Genomic DNA, 23,715 nt, shown 5'->3' with positions numbered 1-23,715 from the left:
AAATCTTTTCATGACATGCATGATATGGTACTGATTGTGTGTTTATATTATAATTTCAGTTGAGACAGGCTAGTAAAATAAGTATTCAGTATTAAGTAATACAGTTTTAAATGTGATTTCCTTTATTCAACACCAAAGAATAAAATGTGTCTAGCAGAAAAATAGGAAAAATAGATGAAAGAATCTCTTCAGATTAAATTAAAAATGCATATATAAGCACATTGGACAAAATCAAACAAATAGCAGTAAAAAGGCATTTTTTTCTATTTGCAATTTCTCACAAAATTAGAATATCTTCAAAAAGATAATTTATTTCATTTCTTCAGTGTACAAAAAGTGAAACTCATATATAGAGTCATTACAAACAGAGAGATCTATTTCAAGTGCTTATTTCTGTTAATGTTGATGATTATGGCTTACAGCCAATGAAAACCCAAAAGTCATTTTCTCAGTAAATTAGAATATTTTATAACACCATCACGTATAACCTTAGAGATGTGCGACCATTGTATTCAAAGCAAAACCATCTTCTCTCACTACTGACAGTTGCTTAACCCCTTCCCGATACATGATGTACTGGTGCATAATATTTTGCAGTGACTTCTCACAAATGGACATTCTGATATGTCATGCGAGAGAATGATCATTGTGTCAAAAGACAAGGTGACTGGGTAAAGATGGCTTCTGTCCCCAACAGCAGAACATCTTCCTGTAATGCTGTGATACGGAGGGCTAAACAAAGAACACCAACTCCTCTAGATGGCAGCAGAGATGAAAGAGAGTTGAATATCAGCTCACAAGCAGACCAGCAGTAACAGCGAAAAAACCACTAGGTGGCAACAGAATAGTCAGAGATCAAAGTTGTAATCAGAGAATAAGTACTACAAAGGGGAAATCCAAAACACTGTGTCAGGAGAGAGAAACAGGTCAGTACCGGTCAGCAGCAGAGGTATCAGAAGGGAGAGACAAAACAAGTCGGGGACGAGCCAAAGTCAAATACTGGGAAATCCAAATACAGAGAGATAAGGAGCAGGGGCGGGCAGATAGGAGGTAAACAGACATGGGAAGGGTCAGATGTACACAGCAGGACAAATCAGGAACTCACCAGAGCCAGCTACACATGCCGAAGGCAAGCAGTATAACTGGCACTGCATACAGGTTGCAGCACAGATATATAGCAGACCTGACACAGGAACGAGGCAGAGAAAAGTAACATGACCAGACCGGGAAAGGAGAGACAAAACAAAATCCGGCCTGGATCATAACTCTTACCTCATTGCCCGGGGGGCATTGGCACGATCACATTAACAATCACTGTGATTAGTCTTTGACCATCATCTGCCAGTCACAGCGCTGCCTGCCTCCATTCTAGTGAGGTATGTGCTGTGGAATAGTTCTGTGTTGTTGCGTGATCTGCCTGCTGGGACTTGTGGTATTACCACAAGAATCATCTTTTTTGCTGCTGTATTGTTTCAGAACTGAAGACTGAAGGTCCCTGACTTAATTCATGTCCTTTACTGCAGGTTTTGATTTCCCCTTTCCCATCCCTAAATCCAATCTATCCCCCAAACTTCACACATGTGTGTCAGGCTGCCGTTGCACGCTGATTAATGATGAATGACCACTAAAATGCTTGAGTGCTCATTGTTCGGGTCGAGCAAATTGAAATACTCGGGTACTTGGACAGAACAACAAGCCCAGTGTAAGTGTATGGGAGACCCGAGCATTTTTACCGCGATTCCCCTCAGGGGTCCTTTTAGGCTCTGAAAACATCTGAAAATGATGGAAACACTGCTCAAATGACACGGGGACATCATGGGGATCGCCCCTGGAAGCATTTATGATTCCTAATTCACAACTTTAACCAATTATTTCATAGTTTCATGGTTTTTTAGTTTCAAAGTTTTCTGGGAAATATGTTAAGGTACATCCTGTCCAGGTTAATGACTTGCATATAAGGCAAAATAAATAACCCCTGACCAAAATGTTTGTCCCCCACTTGGGCTATGTTCAAACGCAGCATTTTTGAAGCGTTCATCAGGCAGCATTAATCTGCTTACAGGGCCATTGTTAAACAGTGGGTCTCCTAAACTGTTTTAGCCTATGCAGTGAGTGGATGGGCTGCCAAGAATTACGACGCTCCCCAATACCCCTTTCACGAGATGTCCAGGAGGGCCTCTATAAAAAATGTTGCATTGAATGCACGGCCTACCCTGCTACAGAGTCATATGCACCCCAATAAGCCTTTGAACCCACATACTGGATGGTCCCATGAAAATCCACCTCACATTATGCTTTTTGTACTCCTGTACTTTTTCTTTATGCATTGACAGGCCTGCCCTTCTGCCAAGTAATATACACTCCAATACTATTTTGAACCTACATACTGGAAGGGCCCAGGAAAATCCACCTCACAATATGCATTTTGTACTCCTGTACTCTTTATTCATTGACAGGCCTGCCCTGCTGCCAAGTAATCTGCATTCCAATACGACTTTGAACCCACATTCTGGAAGGGCCCAGGAAAATCCACCTCACATTATGAATTTTGTACTCCCGTACTCTTTCTTTATGCATTGACAGGCATGCCCTGCCGCCAAGTCATATGCACCCCAAGACGCTTTGGAATCCACATGCTGGAAGGGCTCAGGAAAATCCACCTCACATTATGCATTTTATACTCCCATACTCTTTATTTATTCATTGACAAGCCTGCCCTGCTGCCAAGTAATATGCATTCCAATATGACTTTGTGACGGACTCAGCTCCTGCTGAGCCCATTTTTTGAGTGGACCCTCTGGGTCGTGGCACCCACCCACCGAGGGCGAGCTGACCTTGTGAGAATCCACCCCCTATACAGGGAGTGTCAGGGGCAAGACCAAGGGGGTGAGCCACCACGACTGCTGGGACCAGACGGCCGGCTCAGGGGACACTAGACGAGTGTCTGATGACAAGGACGAGCAGGAAGCAAGACGAGACTAGACGTAGGTGCAAGGTATCTTCATTAGAATAAAACAAGATCACATACAGAGAAAACAAGCAAAACGTGCAAGGTGCGCGCGTGGGCACGCCAAGGTCCATAACATGGTACGTGCCAGATGGCACGCCTAGGCACAGGTAATGGCATGATGGCATCGGACTCCGGACTGCTGGCAAACCGACAGGGTCCAGGGATCAGGCTGCGGACGTCAGCTCCGGACATCAGGCCGCAGTCATCTGGTTCCGGACCTCTGGCAACGGTCGGCAGGTTCCGGGCATCCGGCAGGCAAACCAGGGTTCAGGCAAGGAGGCACGACAGATATCCAAGCAGGGTGCGTGTGTAGGGGACACGCCAGGGTTCAAGGCTAGGTGCGTGTGTAGGGGACACCCCAGGGTTCAAGGCTAGGTGCGTGCGTAGGGGACACGCCAGGGTTCAAGGCGAGGTGCGTGTGTAGGGGACACGCCAAGGTTCACAAACGAGACAGGGTACGTGTGTAGAGCCACGCCAAAGCATAGGATAAGACAGAGTGCGTATAGAGACACGCCAAGGCACAAGGTACAAGACAGAGTGCGTGTAGAGACACGCCAAGGTACAAGGTACAAGACAGAGTGCGTGTAGAGACACGCCAAGGTACAAGGTACAAGACAGAGTGCATGTAGAGACACGCCAAGGTACAAGGTACAAGACAGAGTGCGTGTAGAGACACGCCAAGGTACAAGACAGAGTGCGTGTAGAGACACGCCAAGGTACAAGACAGAGTGCGTGTTGAGACACGCCAAGGCACAAGACAGGGTGCGTGTAGAGACACGCCAGGGTTCAGAGCAGGGCTGCGTGCTAGGAGCTATGCAGGGACGCACACCTCACTGGCCAATGCACACGGCTGTAATGCCAGCACGAGGCACGACTAAGGCACAGGAGGGGGCAAAGGAACCTTCGTGCTAGGAGCCACGCCAGGTTCAGGGCAGGGTGCGTGCTAGGAGCCACGCCAGGGTTCAAGGCAGGGTGCGTGCTAGGAGCCACGCCAGGGTTCAAGGCAGAGTGCGTGCTAGGAGCCACGCCAGGGCACAAGGAAGGGCTGCGTGCTAGGAGCCACGCAGGGGGCACGCCACACTGGCCAGTACACACGGCTCTACACAAACACGTGGCACTTACCACGGCACAGGAGACGGCCAAGGGGAACCCACGCCGGGGTTCAATGCAAGGACAAGGCAGGGAACAAGGCAAGGAATACAGGCAGAAACAGAGCCAGGTCAGAGAGAGGACAGAGTCTAGCAGCGGAGCGTAGGCAGAAGCCCAGAGCCGGGCCAAGGGAAGACCTTGGGACTAGACAAAGAAACGAGCACTAAGGAGAGGAGAAATGGTGCGTGTGCCAGGGAGCACTACAGAGCACCATAGGAGAGAGCGAGGCAGAGCAAGCAAAGACTGAGACCATAGGGAGGAACACAAAGCAAGGAATAGCAAGGCAGAGAACACAGGGAGGACTACAAGTCAAAGCATAGCAAAAGCAAGACATGGCAAAACAGGCGAGGCAGAGAACACAGGAAGGACTACAAGTCAAAGCAAAGCTAAGGCGAGACATAGCAAAACAGACTAAGACAAAGAACAGCAGAAGGACTACAAGGCAAAGCAAGGCAAAGACAAACATGGCACGAGAGACAACACAAGACATGGCACAAGACAAGAGGCGGAATACGAGCACGGAGCGTGTGCAGAGACGCACTACAGAGCAAAGTGCAAGGGCACAGAATAGAGGGAGCAACCCCACAGACCCAGAGCCTTGCAGGGAAGCAACACAATAATCAGGCCCTGAGCATAGGAAGAGGCGGCCTGATATAGGGCATAGCACCTCCTCCTCAGGTCAGGACCAGGGGAGCACTTCCGAGATTCTAGACATGACGAGATGATAGCAGAACCAGACAGTGCAGGATCTTAGGAAACGTCACATGATCAGGGTTTCAGACATGACGAGATGATCACCGAACCAACCAGTGCAGGATCCTAGGAAGAACACATGATCCGGGATTCTAGACATGACGAGATGATTGCAGAACCAGACAGTGCAGGATCTTAAGAAATGTCACATGATCAAGGACTCCAGACATGACGAGAAGATCACAGAAGGCAGAGCAGAAACGCAGGCATCCTGTAGCTCAGACATGAGGTGAGTGTGCACACTGCTCTAAGGGACATGCAGGACAGCAGACAAAGCATGCGCATGCACATTGCTCCAGGAGTTCTTGAGACAAACAGACATGGCAGACGTGACAGACTTAGTACCCACATACTGGAAGGGCCCAGGAAAATCCACCTCACATTATGCATTTTGTACTCCCGTACTCTTTATTTATTCATTGACAGCAAGGCCTGCCCTGCTGCCAAGTAATCTGCACTCCAAAATGACTTTGAACCCACATACTGGATGGGCCCAGAAATATCCACTTCACATTATGCATTTTGTACTCTGTACTCTTTCCTTATGCATTGACAGCAAGGCCTGCCCTGCTGCCCAAGTAATATGCACTCCAAAACAACTTTGAACCTACATACTGGAAGGGCCCAGGAAAACCCACCTCACATTAGGCTTTTTGTACTCCTGTACTCTTTACTTATGCATTGACAGCAAGGCCTGCCCTGCTGCCAAGTAATATGTACTCCAATACACCTTGGAACCAACATACTGGAAGGGCCCAGGAAAATCCACCTCACATTATGCATTTTGTTCTCCCGTACTCTTTATTTATTCATTGACAGGCCTGCCTTGCTGCCAAGTAATATGCACTCCAATACGACTTTGAACCTACATACTGGAAGGGCCCAGGAAAATCCACCTCACATTATGCATTTTGTACTCCCGTACTCTTAATTTATTCATTGACAGGCCTTCCCTGCTGCCAAGTAATATGGACTCCAATACGCCTTTGTCAAGCAAAGAAGTTTAACTTGGAATTGCCTGGTATGTGCTGCTCAAATGGCAAAGTCAGTTTGCCACCTTTTGATCTACCTCCTGAACCACTTCTTTCATACATGTCAGGAGCAACTCCAGAGTCCAAGCATTTTCTGCAAAATATTAAGAGATACAATTCATCTTTCCAGATGACATCCTTTGGTACGACAGCTGTACTCCTGGAAGCAGGATTTATGCCAACTTTTAAAGTCCAGGGCCAAATATATCACAATGCTTCCTGTAGCAAATGAAGATCCAAAGATTTTACAAATGTATTTTTTGGGAGATGAACAAATGCAAGCTGATAAATGTTGTGAAGCTATACTTGAGACAAAAAAAGAGATTGTGTTGAATTTGCAAATATTTTTCCATCAGCACAATCAGTTAGTAAACCTTTTCAAAATAGCCTTAGAAAGAATGCCAAGTGATGAATATCAAGTTGTAATAAGAGCAGACAAGACAACGGTTGGCGAGCATGAAAGGCGATTTAATTCTCCCACTGTTAATGAAGTAGCTATTGTAATGGCTGGACAGGACTTTCAAAGCCAAGATATAATTATTCATCGACAAAGCGACAATCTTCAACGTATTGCAGAAACACATAGATCATATGATGCTCTGCAATATCTGATAATATTTTGGAATGGCCAAGATGGCTATCACTTTAATTTAACACAGAATGATCCCAAGACTGCTAGGCCAACCAATAAAAATAATCAGCTATGGACTTTTATGCCTACCAAATAATGATCAGACATGGGTCTTCTAACCAAATTTTACAATGTAGGCAACTTTTTCATCAATTTGTAGATGATATGTATGCCAAGGTGGAAAGTGAACGACTTTGGTACATACGATGGAACCAACTAAAACTTAGCTTAGAGAGGATGAATACATTCATTTAAGGGATGCTGTTGCTGATGATGGCAACGTGGCTGACATTGGGCGTATGATTATTTTACCGACTACATTTACTGGAAGACCCAGACATATGCATGAGTATGTTCAGGACGCCATGACATATGTTTGGATATATGGTCGTCATGATTTGTTTATTACAGTTACATGTAATCCAAGAGATAAGGGAAGAGCTTCTGAATGGTCAGAGCCCCTCTGATCAACATGATTTAACAGCAAGGGTTTTTAAACAAAAAAAAAAAACTGATTAAGCTCATGGACGTAATTACAAAGTGTTACATTTTTGGTGAAAGTCAGTGTCGGATGTATTCAATTGAGTGGCAAAAAAGAGGTCTTCCACATGCTCATTTACTGATATGGCTAAAGGATAAGATATGCCCTGATCAAATTGACAGTGTTATTTCTGCTGAGCTTCCAAATCCAGAAGAGGACCTAGTAGTTTTGGAAACTATTTCTAAAAATATGATCCATGGCCCTTGTGGGCCACTTAACCCAAGATCGCCATGTATAAAGGAAGGAAAATGTACTAAAAAGTATCCTCGCAACTTGATTGTAGAAACACAAACAGGAGATGATGGTTGTCCTCTTTACAGAAGATGGAAACCTGAACAGGGAGGATATACTGCAACAATCAAAGGGTTAAAGAAAATACAGATATTGAAATAGATAATTGATGGGTTGTACCTTACTCTCCACTGCTTTCAAAAATGTTTGATACGCACATAAACGTAGAATATTGTAACTCTGTTAAGTCAATTCAATACATTTGCAAATATGTTAACAAGGTCACTGATATGGCAGTTTTCCAACTAGAGAATCCAAAATGTACATCTGATGTGATTATGCTGTATCAGATGGGAAGGTATATAAGTAGTAATGAAGCCATGTGGCGATTACTAAATTTTCCCATCCATGAAAGACATTCGACTGTAGTTCATCTCAGTGTCCATCTTGAAAATGGACGAGTTTATTTTACTCCCAACAATGCAGAGGAAAAAGCTGCTCGATCACCCAATAAAACATTGACAGCTTCCTGAGCGAGTGTGAACGAGCTGAGTGTGACCTGAGCGTAAGTGCGAACTGTGGTAAGTGTGTGACTTGAAATTCAGTGAAGAGGTATTTGGAAACCCTTTAACAAATACCTGTGTGAGTCGCTGAATTGTAGGTTGCTGAGTGCTTTCTACCTGTTCAATTTTTGCGGGGCTTTGGGGGCTTGTTTAACCTATATTTTCTCTCTTCAGGGTTAATCTCTTATTTTACTATCTGTGTTTTTTAGGGTAAACTATATTGCATTTAAATCTTGAGGTGTAACTATATTCACAAGGGGTTAATTAAGGGTGGGAGTTCATACAGTAATTAAGGGTTTATAAGGGGCAGCTGGTTGGGGCTCAACTCCTTTTGGAAGTGCATTGAGCAGCAAGGTGGTGTGCTGGTAAAAGGGAAAAAAAAAAAAAAAAAACTCTTTTAAATCTTCTTCCTGAGCGAGTGTGAACGAGCTGAGTGTGACCTGAGCGTAAGTGCGAACTGTGGTAAGTGTGTGACTTGAAATTCAGTGACTTTAGATTCAGGGAGTTTCCAAGGGAGGTCTTACTGAATTGCTGTTAAATTAATACTTTTTTTTTTAATTTATTTTTGCTTATCTTATTGTCTGGTGCAATCCCCATTAGGATGTGCTCCACTATTGCCAATGCCATCCAGTGCACGTCTTGCCGCATGTATGAAATCCTTGAACAGCCGGTCGAGGGTGCATACTGCTGTGCAAGGTGTGAGCACGTTGTGCATTTGGAAGCCCAGATACTGTATCTAAATGTGCAGCTGGCAACACTGAGATCCATAGACAATATGGAAAGGAGTCTTCTGCTCACTGAGCAGACGCTCAATGGGATAGATGAGGGGGGATGCTAGGTTGGAGCTGCAGGACAATGAAGCAGCTAGCTGGGTGACAGTTAGAAGGCGGGGTAGAGGGAAGAGCACCAGGGAGGCTAGTCCTGATCTGGCACACCCCAATAAGTTTGCTAAGTTGGCAGATGAGGGGAGTGTTAGTGCAGGAGTAGCACTGCTGCAGCAAGGCATGTCCTCTGAAAGCTGGAGGAGTGTCTGCTCCAGTAAGGGGGGAAATAGGAGAGCAGGGCAGGCCAGACAGGTTCTGGTAGTGGGAGACTCAATTATTAGGGGAACAGATAGGGAAATCTGTCACAAAGACAGGGATCGTCGAACGGTGTGCTGCCTACCTGGCGCTCGAGTCCGACACATCGCTGATCGGGTTGACAGATTACTGGGAGGGGCTGGAGAGGATCCAGCGGTCATGGTGCACATTGGCACAAATGACAAAGTTAGAGGTAGGTGGAAGGTCCTTAAAGATGATTTCAGGGAATTAGGCTGTAAGCTTAAAGCAAGGACCTCCAAGGTGGTATTTTCGGAAATACTTCCTGTACCACGTGCCACGCCAGAGAGGCAACGGGAGATTAGGGAGGTTAATAAGTGGCTCAGGAATTGGTGTAGGAAGGAGGGGTTTGGGTTCCTGCAGAACTGGGCCGACTTCTCAGTTGGCTACAGGTTCTACGCTAGGGACGGGCTGCACCTCAATGGGGAGGGTGCCGCTGTGCTGGGGGAGAAAATGGCTAAAAGGTTGGAGGAGTGTTTAAACTAGGGATGGGGGGGAGGGTATTCCTTTTATAGGAGGGGAAGACAGTACAGATAGAGACCTGGGCACAAATAATGACATTGGGGGTGGAGGTGGCATGGGGGGTGGGGTTAGAACAGTTAATAATTTAAGAAAGAATAGAGGTACAGAGAGATACATAAAGTGCATGTATACTAATGCCAGAAGTCTCGCCAACAAAATGGAGGAATTGGAGTTAATGTTGTTGGAACATAATTATGACATGGTGGGGATATCTGAGACATGGCTGGATGAGAGCCATGACTGGGCTGTTAATTTACAGGGCTATAGTCTGTTCAGAAATGACCGAACAAATAAGCGAGGGGGAGGCGTGTGTTTATATGTAAAATCATCCTTAAAACCCATCCTTCATGATAATATATATGAATCTAATGAAAATGTAGAGTCCCTGTGGGTAGAGATAAGGGGAGGGGGGAAAAATAATAAATTACTGATAGGGGTTTGTTATAAATCTCCAAAAATAATGGAAGCTACAGAGAATATCCTCATAAAGCAAATAGATGAAGCAGCGACTCAAGGAGAAGTCATTATTATGGGGGACTTCAACTACCCTGAAATACATTGGGGAACCGAAACCTGCAGTTCCAGCAAGGGTAATAGGTTTCTGACAACGATGAGAGACAATTACCTTTCACAACTGGTTCAGGACCCAACAAGAGGGGGGGCACTGCTAGACCTAATATTAACCAACAGGCCAGACCGCATATCAAATGTAAGGGTTGAGGGTCACTTGGGTAGTAGTGATCACAAATTAATAAGTTTTCATGTATCCTTTAATAAGATGTGTAGTAGAGGGGTTACAAGGACACTAAACTTCAGGAAGGCAAATTTCCAACGGATGAGAGATGATCTTGGTGCAATTAACTGGGACGATATCCTGAGACATAAAAATACACAAAGAAAATGGGAGACGTTTATTAGCATCCTGAATAGGACCTGTGCACAATATATACCGTATGGGAATAAACATGCGAGAAATAGGAGGAAACTACTATGGCTAAATAGAGCTGTAAGGGGCACAATAAGAGATAAAAATAAAGCATTTAGAGAATTAAAGCAAGTAGGTAGTGATGAGGCATTAAATAAATACAGAAGATTAAATAAATTCTGTAAAAAGCAAATCAAGACAGCAAAGATTGAGACAGAGAGACTCATTGCCAGAGAAAGTAAAAATAATCCCAAAATATTCTTTAACTACATAAATAGTAAGAAGCTAAAAAATGATAGTGTTGGTCCCCTTAAAAATAGTCTGGGTGAAATGGTGGATGAGGATGAGGAAAAAGCCAATATGCTAAATAACTTTTTTTCAACAGTATTTACACAAGAAAATCCCATGACGGATAACATGATCAGGGATAAAAATTCTCCATTAAATGTCACCTGCTTAACCCAGCAGGAAGTACGGCGGCGTCTACAAATCACTAAAATTGACAAATCCCCGGGCCCGGATGGGATACACCCCCGAGTACTGCAGGAATTAAGCACAGTCATAGATAGACCACTATTTTTAATCTTTAAAGATTCCATAATAACAGGGTCTGTACCACAGGACTGGCGTATAGCAAATGTGGTGCCAATATTCAAAAAGGGGACAAAAACTGAACTTGGAAATTATAGGCCAGTAAGTTTAACCTCAACTGTGGGTAAAATCCTGGAGGGTTTTCTAAGAGATACTATACTGGAGTATCTGGAGAAGAATAACCTTATGACCCAATATCAACATGGGTTTACAAGAGACCGTTCCTGTCAGACTAATCTGATAAGCTTTTATGAAGAGGTAAGTTCCGGACTGGACCAAGGGAATGCAGTGCACGTGGTGTACATGGACTTTTCAAAAGCTTTTGATACGGTGCCACACAAAAGGTTGATACATAAAATGAGAACAATGGGGATAGGGGAAAATATGTGTAGGTGGGTTAAGAGCTGGCTCAGGGATAGGAAACAAAGGGTGGTTATTAATGGAGCACACTCGGACTGGGTCACGGTTAGCAGTGGGGTACCACAGGGGTCAGTTTTGGGCCCGCTTCTTTTAAACATATTTATTAATGACCTTGTAGGGGGCATAGAGAGTAGAATTTCAATATTTGCAGATGACACTAAACTCTGCAGGGTAATTAATACAGAGGAGGACAATTTTATATTACAGGAGGATTTATGTAAACTAGAAGCTTGGGCTGATAAATGGCAAATGAGCTTTAATGGGGATAAATGTAAGGTCATGCACTTGGGTAGAGCGAACAAGTTGTATAATTATGTGCTTAATTGTAAAACACTGGGCAAAACAGTCACTGAAAAAGACCTGGGTGTATGGGTGGACGACAAACTCACATTTAGTGGCCAGAGTCAAGCAGCTGCTGCAAAGGCAAATAAAATAATGTGATGCATTAAAAGAGGCATAGATGCTCATGAGGAGAACATAATTTTACCTCTATATAAGTCACTAGTGCGACCACACTTAGAATACTGTGTACAGTTCTGGTCTCCGGTGTATAAGAAAGACATAGCTGAACTGGAGCGGGTGCAGAGAAGAGCGACCAAGGTTATTAGGGAACTAGGGGGTCTGCAATACCAAGACAGGTTATTACACTTGGGGTTATTTAGTTTGGAGAATCGAAGGCTTAGGGGTGATCTTATTACAATGTATAAATATATGTGGGGACAATACAAAGACCTTTCTAATGATCTTTTTACTCTTAGACCTGTGACGGGGACAAGGGGGCATCCTCTACGTCTGGAGGAAAGAAGGTTTAAGCATACTCACAGATGCGGATTCTTTACTGTAAGAGCAGTGAGACTATGGAACTCTCTGCCATATGATGTTGTAATGAGTGATTCACTACTAAAATTTAAGAAGGGACTGGATGCCTTTCTTGAAAAGTATAATATTACAGGGTATATACACTAGTCTCCTTAATATTGCGTTGATCCAGGGAGCTAGTCTGATTGCCGTATGTGGAGTTGGGAAGGAATTTTTTTCCCCAATGTGAAGCTTACTGTTGCCACATGGGTTTTTTTTGCCTTCCTCTGGATCAACATGTTAGGGCAAGTTAGGATAGGATATGGGTTGAACTAGATGGACCTAAAGTCTTCCTTCAACCTTAATAACTATGTTACTATGTTACTATGTTCTTTCGCCTATGTCAAGCAGATCCATTTGCAAGGACTTTATTATATTCAGATGTTCCAAAATATTATACATGGAATAAATCAAGAAAAGTATTTTGCAAGAGAAAACAAGGTGCAAGGGTCCCAGGATTTGTAATGCCCAAACACTAAGTGTACTGGCTGGCAAACATTTTCCCCTGTGAGGTACACCTCACCCATTTCCATAACAAGTATTTTATGCCCACCATAACCACCCACCCTTGTTAAGAATTCGACACTAGCTGTAGCAGAATGGAACATGTTAACCCTGGTGATCTAGTGGCGGTGGATGATGAGACGTGGAGTAAGGCCTGATTAAAAAAATATGCCCAATTTAAAGGAGCAGGCGTCCTAGAATTGTATGCCCATACACTAAGTATATTAGCTGGCAAACAGTTTCCCCTGTGAGGTACACCTCAGCCATTTTCATAACAAGTATTTTATGCCCACCATAACCACCCACCCTTGTTAAGAAATCGACACTGGCTGGAGCAGCACGGAACACGTTAACCCTGGTGATCTAGTGGCGGTGGATGATGAGATGTGGAGGAAGGCCTCATTAAAAAAATAGGCCCAATTTAAAGGAGTGGGTCTCCTAGACTTGTAATGCCCATACACTAAGTGTATGGGCTGAAAAACATTTCCCCTTGGGGGGGTACATATTTTTTTAAATTTGTTGACGGGCATTATAACACCCTTACCAAAAAATAGAGTGGCTGGAGCATGACGAAATACGTTCACCCTGGTGTTCAAGTCATGGTGGATGGTGAGGATGAGGAGAAGGAGGAGGATGACACCAAATAGCCAAAATCAGGAAGCTTATACCCATGTGTGGGTGTGAAGAGGTGCATGGGAATACACCTCCCCAAAAGACACAACATTGGAGGTTATGTTTCGCTGTCATCATTTGGTGGTGTTGAGAAGTTTGGCCCAATCCAGCTCTTCCTTGTTCATTTTTATAAGAGTCAGCCTGTCTGCATTTTCCATTGACAGGCGAAAGCGCTTATCTGTGATAATTATACCAGCGGCACTAAAAACCCGCTCTGAAAAAACGGTAGCGGTAGGGAAGGCCAGGACCTCCAAGGCAGAGAGAACCAGTTCATGCCACGTGTCCAGCTTGGATACCCAATAATTAAACACAGAGGAATCACGGAGGACGTTGGTACGGTCAGCAAGGTACTTCCTCAGCATCTTATAAAGCATTGCATTCCTTTTTGACATCACCCCACGCCTCAGGGCCCAGGCGCTGGGCGGGTGTGAGAAAACTGTCCCAAAACTTTGCCAGTGTTCCTCTGCCTCTGCTGGATTGGAGTTGTGTCTCGCTCGCCTGTACTCCTTGGTTGTCCAACGAACTGTTATGTCTGCCGCCAGCATTTTGAGATAGCAATTTTTTTTAATAATTCTGTAACAATGGCCCTCTGGTACTGCACCATTTTAGTACACCTGTCTTCTCTGGAACAAGAGATTGAAAGTTCTCCTTGTAGCATGAGTATACAAGTGTCACTACCCAGTAATGACTGTAACCCAATATTTTTTACAAAACATGGGTCATGGGAAAGGCAGCGCAACATAAAGTCAGCCATGCATACCAGAATGGTAACAGGCAAGCCTTCCGTGTCCTCCTCCTCTTCCTCCCTGTCCTCAGACCATTCACAGTACCGTCGATAGCACATGAAAGTAGCTCCTGTTCTTCGTCCTTCTCATCTTCCTCAATGTCAACCAATCCACGTTGGGATGACATGAGGCTGGGCTGTGTGTAATCACCCTGTACAGTTCCTTGATCCATGTCCTCGTGCTCTGCCTGCAATGCATCCTCTTTCATTGTGAGCAGAGAGCTTTCCAGTATGCAGATGAGCGGGATGATGACGCTAATTATATCAGTGAGCCGCTATCTGCTATCGCTTCTGAAGCACGGCAAGGGCGGCTGAAGCTGTAGCTGACTTTCTAATGTTGAACAATGAGGTTAAGCGCATGGGCCAGTCATATTACGTGTGTCAGTTCGCCTTGCCTCAGAGCCGCCACCAGGTTCCTGCCATCGTCGCACACAACCGTGCCTGGCTGTAGATTCAGCAGTGTCAGCCACACATCTGCCTGCGATTTCAGAGCTGTCAACAACTCTTCAGCATTGTGCGGTTTGTCACCAAAGCAAATTAGCTTCAGCACAGCCTGTTGCTGCTTAGCTTTGGTAGTGCTGCAGTGCTTCCAGCTTGTGACTAATGTGCTCATTTCAGCGATGGAGGTTGAAGAGCAAGAGGTGCAGGAGCTGGAGACAGTGGGGGCAACACTGATTGACGTAGGGTCCGCAATCCTTGGCATTAGGAGGATGTGTTCCATCCCAAGGTCTGACTGGGTCCCGACTTCCTCTATGTTAACCCAGTGTGCCGTCAGTGAGATGTACCGTCCCTGGCCACGTGTCCATGGTTAGGTGTACTTTCCCAGTAACTGCATTATTGAGGGCATGGGTAATGTTGTGGGACACGTGCTTGTGTAATGCCGGGACGGCACTGCAGGAGAAATAGTGGCGACTGGGCACCGAGTACCTTGGGATGGCTGCCGCTATCAGGTTACAGAAAGCTTCTGTCTCCACGAGCCTAAAAGGCAACATTTCGAGTGCAAGCAGACAAAAAATGGGAGAATTTAGTACTGTGGCCTATGGGGCATTGTAAGCAGAAATACGCAGCCGTTCCAATGACTGGGGCATGGACAACTGAAGGCTGCACTGGGACAAGGACGTGGACATGCTTGATGATGGTGCTGTTTGACTGTGGGCAACAGCAGGTGCAGGGAAGGAGACATCTTTGCATGCACCGTGGAGAGGGGATTGGCTTGCATGCACAACAGTGGAAGACGCGGTAGTGTCACCCATAGACACTGCTCCTGGAGCCTGAGGTTGGACCCACAAAGTCGGGTGCTTTGCTGCCATGTGCCTGATCATGCTGTTGACGGTAAGGCTGGTAGTGTTGCAAATGGCCTGTTTGGGGTTATCGTCAGAGTCTTTAAAAAAATAACCAGACTCTGGAACACCTAACAGTTGGACTGGCAACTGCCGTCATCTTGGTGTTACGGGGAACGGTTGCCCACCTTCTGTCTGCAGCCACCACACTGCTTCTTCCTGCCTGAAGGGGTGCTACACCTCCCTCCCCCGTGTGCTGCTCTCCTCGCTCTGCATGTCCTCCTGCCAGGTTGGGTCAGTTACTATATCATCCACCACCTCATCTTCCACTTCTGCACCCTGGTCCTCCTCCTCCCTACTTTCCAGCAATTGTGTCTCATCCTTGTTCACCTCCTGTGACCACGGCTGCTCAAATATTTGTGCATCGTTACATGTAATCTGATCTTGCCTCGCTACAAGTGGACCAGACGAGAGGCACGAATCTACAAATGGAAAACCGAACAGCTCTTCGGAGTGTCCGAGTGTGGGATCAGTTGTCTCAGGGCACTCAGCATGGTGGGAGGAAGGAGGATCAGGGTGAGGAATATGTGGTCCAGATTCACGGCTACTCTGACTTGACTGTGAGGTAGACAGGGTGCTGGTGGTGATGGATAAGTAACTGGAAGTATTATCCACTATCCAACCAACAAACTTTTCACACAGCTCGGGCTTCAATAGTGCTGTCTTGCTGCGGTCTCCTAGGACTTCGGACACTAAGGTCCAGCAAGAAGATGTGGGTGTTTTTGGTTGCCCAATTTCAGCTTGCCCACAGCCTCGGCCTCGGCATGCACCATGACCATCACATCCACTTCCCCGTCCCTTGCCACGCGCCTTGCCCATTGTCAATGGACTAGAATATTATACACGTTCACTACAAATGGCTGAATTGGGAGTGAACTTGTATGTGATACGTGAGCGGGAAAACCACTTTAGGGTATGTACACACGCTGCGGATTCACGTGCGGATTTTTCCATGCGGATCCACAGGTAAAACCACAGGTAAAGTGACCTGTGGATTGGCCAGCGGTTTTCCCCTGTGGTTTGACACCTGGACAATGGAATAGGTGTCAAACCGCAGCGGAATCCGCGGAAAGAATTGACATGCTATGGATTTAAAACCGCAGCTTTTCCGCAGGGAAAAATCTGCAGCATGTGCAAAGCGGATTTGAACTACCATTGACTAACATGGTACTGTACTATGTCTGCGGAACTGCTGCGGATCAGCAGAGGCCAATCCGCAGTGGATCCGCAGCAGAATCCACAGCGTGTGCACATAGCCTTAACCTATCTGGACTGTAGATAAAAATGTTTTTTTGCTTATCAAATTTGTGTTAATAAATACGGTACCAGACTGCAAAAAAAACTAGAATATGTAGGCCTAAAATGGCCAAATTTTTTCAACAGATACAGTAAATTAGGCCTGTTACGGAGATACCACACTGCCAAATATGCGGCCTGTATTTTTTTTGTTTTTTATGCTAAATAGTGCTGTATATAACTAGAGTGACAGACAGGAAAACACTGAAATACCAGCCTTAAAATGGCCAAACTTGGACAATGCAGATACAGTTAGGTCCATAAATTTTTGGACACGGACAACATTTTTCTAATTTTGATTCTAGACATTACCACAATGAATTTTAAACAAAACAATTCAGATGCAGTTGAAGTTCAGACTTTCAGCTTTCATTTCAGGGTATCCACATTAAAATTGGATGAAGGGTTTAGGAGTTTCAGCTCCTTAACATGTGCCACCCTGTTTTTAAAGGGACCAAAAGTAATTGGACAATTGACTCCAAGGCTATTTCATGGACAGGTGTGGGCAATCCCTTCGTTATGTCATTCTCAATTAAGCAGATAAAAGGTCTGGAGTTGATTTGAGGTGTGGTGCTTGCATTTGAAAGGTTTTGCTGTGAAGGAAACATCGGTCAAAGGAACTCTCCATGCAGGTGAAACAAGCCATCCTTAAGCTGCAAAAACAGAAAAAACCCATCTGAGAAATTGCTACACCATTAGGAGTGGCAAAATCTACAGTTTGGTACATCCTGAGAAAGAAAGAAAGCACTGGTGAACTCATCAATGCAAAAAGACCTGGGCGCCCAAGGAAGACAACAGTGGTGGATGATCGCAGAATAATCTCCATGGTGAAGAGAAACCCGTTCACAACAGCCAACCAAGTGAACAACACTCTCCGGGAGGTAGGCGTATCAATATCCAAATCTACCATAAAGAGAAGACTGCATGAAAGTAAATACAGAGGGTTCACTGCACGGTGCAAGCCACTCATAAGCATCAAGAATCAAAAGGCTAGACTGGACTTTGCTAAAAAACATCTAAAAGAGCCAGCACAGTTCTGGAAGAACATTCTTTGGACAGATGAAACCAAGATCAACCTCTACCAGAATGATGGAAAGAGAAAGTATGGCGAAGGCATGGTACAGCTCATGATCCAAAGCATACCACATCATCTGTAAAACATGGCGGAGGCAGTGTGATGGCTTGGGCTTGCATGGCTGCCAGTGGCACTGGGTCACTAGTGATTATTGATGATGTGACACAGGACAGAAGCAGCCGAATGAATTCTGAGGTATTCAGAGCCATACTGTGTGCTCAGATCCAGCCAAATGCAGCCAAACTGATTGGTCGTTGTTTCATACTACAGATGGACAATGACCCAAAACATAAAGCCAAAGCAACCCAGGAGTTTATTAAAGCAAAGAATTGGAATATTCTTGAATGGCCAAGTCAGTCACCTGATCTCAACCCAACTGAGCATGCATTTCACTTGTTAAAGACTAAACTTCAGACAGATAGGCCCACAAACAAACAGCAACTGAAAACCACCGCAGTGAAGGCCTGGCAGAGCATCAAAGAGGAGGAAACACAGCGTCGGGTGATGTCCATGAGTTCAAGACTTCAGGCAGTCATTGCCAACAAAGGGTTTTCAACCAAGTACTGGAAATGAACATTTTATTTACAATTATTTAATCTGTCCAATTACTTTTGTTCCATTAAAAACAGGGTGGCACATGTTAAGGAACCGAAACTCCTAAACCCTTCATCCAATATTAATGTGGATACCCTCAAATGAAAGCTGAAAGTCTGAACTTCAACTGCATCTGAGTTGTTCTGTTTAAAATTCATTGTGGTAATGTCAAGAACCAAAATTAGAAAAATGTTGTCTCTGTCCAAATATATATGGACCTAACTGTATATGTGCTAGTATAGAGATACCACACTGACAAATATGTGGCCTGTATTTTTTCTTTTGTATGCTAAATAGTGCTGTATATCACTAGACTGACACACAAGAAAACACTGGAATAGCAGCCTTAAATGGCCAAACTTGGACAATGCAGATATGTGAGGTTTTTTTTTTTAAAAAAAGGCAAAATAGTGCTGTATATAACTAGAGTGACAGACAGCAAAAAAAATGGAATACCGGCATAAAATGCCCAAACTTGGAGCACACAGATATATGAGCTGGTGCAGAGATGCCACACTGCCAAAAATGTGACCTGTATTTTTTTCTTTTTTATGCTAAATAGTGCTGTATATAACTAGAGTGACACATAGGAAAACACTGAAATACCAGCCTAAAATGGCCAAACTTGGACAATGCAGATATATGAGGCCTGGCACGGAGATACTACACTGCCAAATATGTGGTCTGTTTTTTTTTTAAAAAGCGAATTAGTGCTGTATGTAACTAGAGTGACAGACAACAAAAAAAATGGAATACCGGCCTAAAATGCTCAAACTTGGAGCACGCAGATATATGATCTGGCACGGAGATGCCACACTGACAAATATGTGGCCTGTATTTTTTTATTTTTTATGCTAAATAGTGCTGTATATAACAAGCTTGACATACAGGAAAACACTGGAATACCGGCCTAAAATGGCCAAACTTGGACAACGCAGATATATGAGGACTGGCACAGAGATACCACACTGAAAAATATGTGGCCTGCTATCTTGAAAAAATGCAAAATAGTACTGTATATAACTAGAGTGACAGACAGCAAAAAAAATTGAATACCGGCCTAAAATGCCCAAACTTAGAGCACGCAGATATATGGGCTGGAATGGAGATACCACACAACAAAAAAAATGGAATACCGGCCTAAAATGCCCAAAGTTTTAGCACACGGATGGAGGAGGCGTGTCAAAGATATACCACACTGTAAAATATGTGGACTGTATGTATTTTTTTTTGGATTCAGCAAAATGGTGTCAAGAAATTGTGTAAGACACTCAAAAAAAATTCTACTCTACCGTACCACATAAAAATGAAAGATTTCTCTGTGCACTCAAAAGTGATTTTTGGGACCACTTTAAAATTGCTGGATTTTCACGCTGTGTTAGGAAAAGGATCTGGCTGTATTGTGCAGTGTCAAAAAGCAAATGGAGAAAAAAAAAAAGGGCTCTGGATTGCTTTGCAATAAAATAAGCTCCATTAATAACAAGAACAAGGCATTTAGGCTGAGTTCACAAGTGGCGTTTTTTTTGCGTTTCCGCGGTGGTTTTAACCACGCGATTTTGGCGCGAAAATGCAAAAAATAAGCATCCCATGCATTCCTTTGGGATTCCGCAATGCTGTGCTAGCGCAGCATGCTCATTAATTTTGCGGAATCGCGGCGATCCCGCACCCATAGGAATGCATTGTTGTGCTTATTTTCCGCATGTGGCTGTGCACACCATGCGAAAATTAAGCAGAACATTTGCGGATGGTACCCACGGCCCGGAGGAGCGGAAACTGTCCTCCAGGCTTTGGGAACCATATCCCTGTAAAAAAATGGAATCAAAATAAAAAATATTGTTATTCTCACCTTCCGACGCTCCGCGCAGCCTTCTCGCCTCTCTCCACGCTCCCGGTCCCAGTAATCCTTTGCGAGCGATGACGTCCGTTCTCGTGGGATCGCGAAGTCTCACGGTCATTCGCACGATGCCATCGCGAATGACCGCGAGATGTCGCGATCCCGCGAGAACGGAAGTCATCGCGGTAATTCGCGCAAAGGACTACTGGGACCGGGAGCATGGAGACAGGCGGAAAGGCAGCGCGGGACATCGGAAGGTGAGAATAACAATACATTTTTTTTTAAATTATTTTTTACATCCTATCTTTTACTATTGATGCCGCATAGGCGGCCTCAATAGTAAAAAAGTTGGTCACACTTGTCAAACACTATGTTTGACGAGTGTGACCAACCTGTCAATCAGTTCTCCAAGTGATGCTACAGATCGCTTGGAAAACACTAGCAATTCTGCAAGCTAATAACGCTTGCAAAATGCTAGTTTTTTGGGAAAATCGCGGGAATTTAAAATGCGATTTTCCAGCGGAATGGAATTCGGAATTCTCGCGGTAATTTCCGCGAGAGTTCCGCTACGTGTGAACCCAGCCTTAAGAAGCTAAAACAAGAAGGCAATGAAGAAGCGTTAAAAAGTTATAGAGAAAAAAATAAAATGTGTAAAAAAAACAAATACATTTAGCAAAAGTGGAAACTGAGAGACTCATTGCTAAGGAAAGTAAAACAAACCCCAAACTATTCTTTAATTATATAAACAGTAAAATGATTAAAATTGATGGTGTCGGCCCTTTAAAGAACAATGAGGGTGAAATCATAGAGAGCAATGTGGGAAAAGCAAATGTTTTAAATACTTTTTTCTCAACAGTGTTCACACAGGAAAAGGATTTGCCAGGGGAAATGCAGAGTGATAATGTAAACTCCCCAGTAAGTATTACCTGCCTAACCCAGGAAGAAGGGCAGAACCGCCTTAGTAAGATTAAAATTGACAAATCACCAGGCCCTGATGGCATTCACCCTCGGGTATTAAGGGAGTTAAGTAATGTGATAGACAGGCCTCTATTCCTTATATTTAAAGACTCTATAGAAACAGGACCTGTTCCTTTTGATTGGCGGCAAGCAAATGTGGTGCCAATATTCAAAAAGGGGTGTAAAAGGGAACCTGGAAACTATAGGCCGGTAAGCTTAACATCTGTTGTGGGTAAAATTTTTGAAGGGTTTCTAAGGAACACCATTATGGAATATCTCAATGTTAATAAATGGTTAACTCCATATCAACATGGATTTATGAAGGATCGCTCCTGCCAAACTAACCTGATCAGCTTCTATGAGGATGTAAGCTCTCAAATGGACCAAGGAGAATCATTGGATGTCATTTATCTCGACTTCTCTAAAGCATTTGACACTGTCCCACATAAAAGATTGGTAAGATGAGAAAGCTTGGGCTAGGGGAAAATGTGTGTAGATGGGTAGGTAGCTGGCTTAGTGATAGAAAACAAAGAGTGGTTATTAATGGCGCATACTCAGATTGGGCCAGGATTACTAGTGGGGTACCACAGGGTTCTGTATTGGGCCCCCTACTGTTTAATATGTTTATTAATGATCTAGTGGATGGCTTACACAGTAAAATATCAGTATTTGCAGATGATACAAAACTATGTAAGGTAGTTAACACAAAGGAGGTCAGTTTGCAACTACAGACAGATTTGAGTAAATTGGAGAATTGGGCTGAAAAATGGCAAATGAGGTTTAACACAGGTAAGTGTAAGGTTATGCACATGGGAAGGAGAAACAGATGCTACAATTACTTACTAAATGGGAAACTGCTGGGAAAATCAGACATGGAAAAAGACTTAGGCATCTTAGTCAATAAGAAGTTAAATTGGAGTGCCCAGTGTCAGGCAGCTGCCGCCAAAGCAAATAGGGTCATGGGATGCATTAGAAGAGGTGGACACGAGATGAAAACATAATTCTCCCTCAGTACAAACCACTTGTCAGACCACACTTGGAGTATTGTGTGCAATTTTGGATGCCGGTGCTCAAGAAAGACATTACTGAACTTGAAAGGTTTCAAAGGCGGGCTACTAAAATGATAAATGGAGTTGGTTCACTACAATACCCAGAAAGGTTATCAAAATTAGGTCTATTTACTGTAGAAAAGAGAAGACTTAGGGGAATCCTAATATATATGTACAAGTATATCAGAGGGCAATACAGAGATCTCTCCAATGAACTGTTTGTACCAAGGACTGTGACGAGAACAAGGGGGCATTCTCTTCGTTTGGAGGAAAGACAATTTCTGCACCAGCATTGAAGAGGGTTCTTCACGGTAAGAGCAGTGAGGCTCTGGAATTCTCTTCATGAGGAAGTGGTGATGGCCAACTCACTGAATGAATTTAAGAAAGGAATGGATGCTTTTCTTGTGAGTAACAGTATAGAAGGTTACGAATAACATAATATTATAGGTAGATGGTTGACCCAGCTTAGGGGAAGGAACTTTTTTCCCTATGGAGAAAATTGGCTGCTACTCTGTGGGTTTTTTGCCTTCCCCAGGATCAACACTGCAGAACAGCTGCACTAAAAATAGGCTGAACTAGATGGACATAAGGTCTTTCTTCAGCCTTCAAAACTATGTAACTATGTTGCCTGGCTAAAAAATTTTCCTAGCCAATTAGACCTGGGGCTAGGTATATATGGTCAATATTTCCTATTGGCAGCCACAGCAGACAGTAACAGATTGGACTCTTTTGGTGTATGCAATGATATCTCTATACACACCTACAGTGACTGCAGGCCTTGCACTTATATATATAGAGTGACTTACAATCCCCTGCCTACCTAACATTGCAACCTATATACTCCAGAATTAGTCCTTAGAAGGTCTGTTGGTTTAGCTTGATTTGATTACTTTAGGATGGTAGACCCCACACTGACTAATAATTCCCAAAATCTGACACTATCTCGGCAGCAGCTTGCCCTACACTCTTTAAATCCGGAACTGAATGCGCCGTGCAGGGCGGCGTCCGGTCTTTTATACCCCTGATGATGCTGTGCGGCCAGCCAATCACTGTGAGACCACAGCAAAGATGGCTGCAGCATTACAGTGCCTGGCAGACAATCCCTGCATGGTGATTGGGTCTCTGAACACTGCCAAAAAATCTGGGTGGAGACCCAAGTTCCCGCTGAGTAATCCCGGAAATGCTCGGTGCTCGCCGAGTGCACAGAGTACCGTGATACTCAGGCGAGTAACGAGTAGTGGTGAGCAAGTTCGCTCATCACTACTCATAACTTCTTAGTGGGAGATCC

At 44.2% G+C, this 23,715-nt stretch overlaps 1 protein-coding gene across 1 annotated transcript in view; it reads right to left on the bottom strand.

The window, feature by feature from the left end:
- The window catches only part of MCHR2 (melanin concentrating hormone receptor 2), a 549,146-nt gene that overhangs the window by 396,240 nt on the left and 129,191 nt on the right, over positions 1–23,715 (bottom strand). The window lies entirely within an intron of this gene.

Source organism: Dendrobates tinctorius, unplaced genomic scaffold (genome assembly GCF_039654945.1).
Source record: "Dendrobates tinctorius isolate UK_male_01 unplaced genomic scaffold, ASM3965494v1 ptg000111l, whole genome shotgun sequence".
Taxonomy (NCBI): Eukaryota; Metazoa; Chordata; class Amphibia; order Anura; family Dendrobatidae; genus Dendrobates; species Dendrobates tinctorius.
Note: the sequence above shows the minus strand (reverse complement) of the source record. Positions and strands in the feature narration are given on the sequence as shown.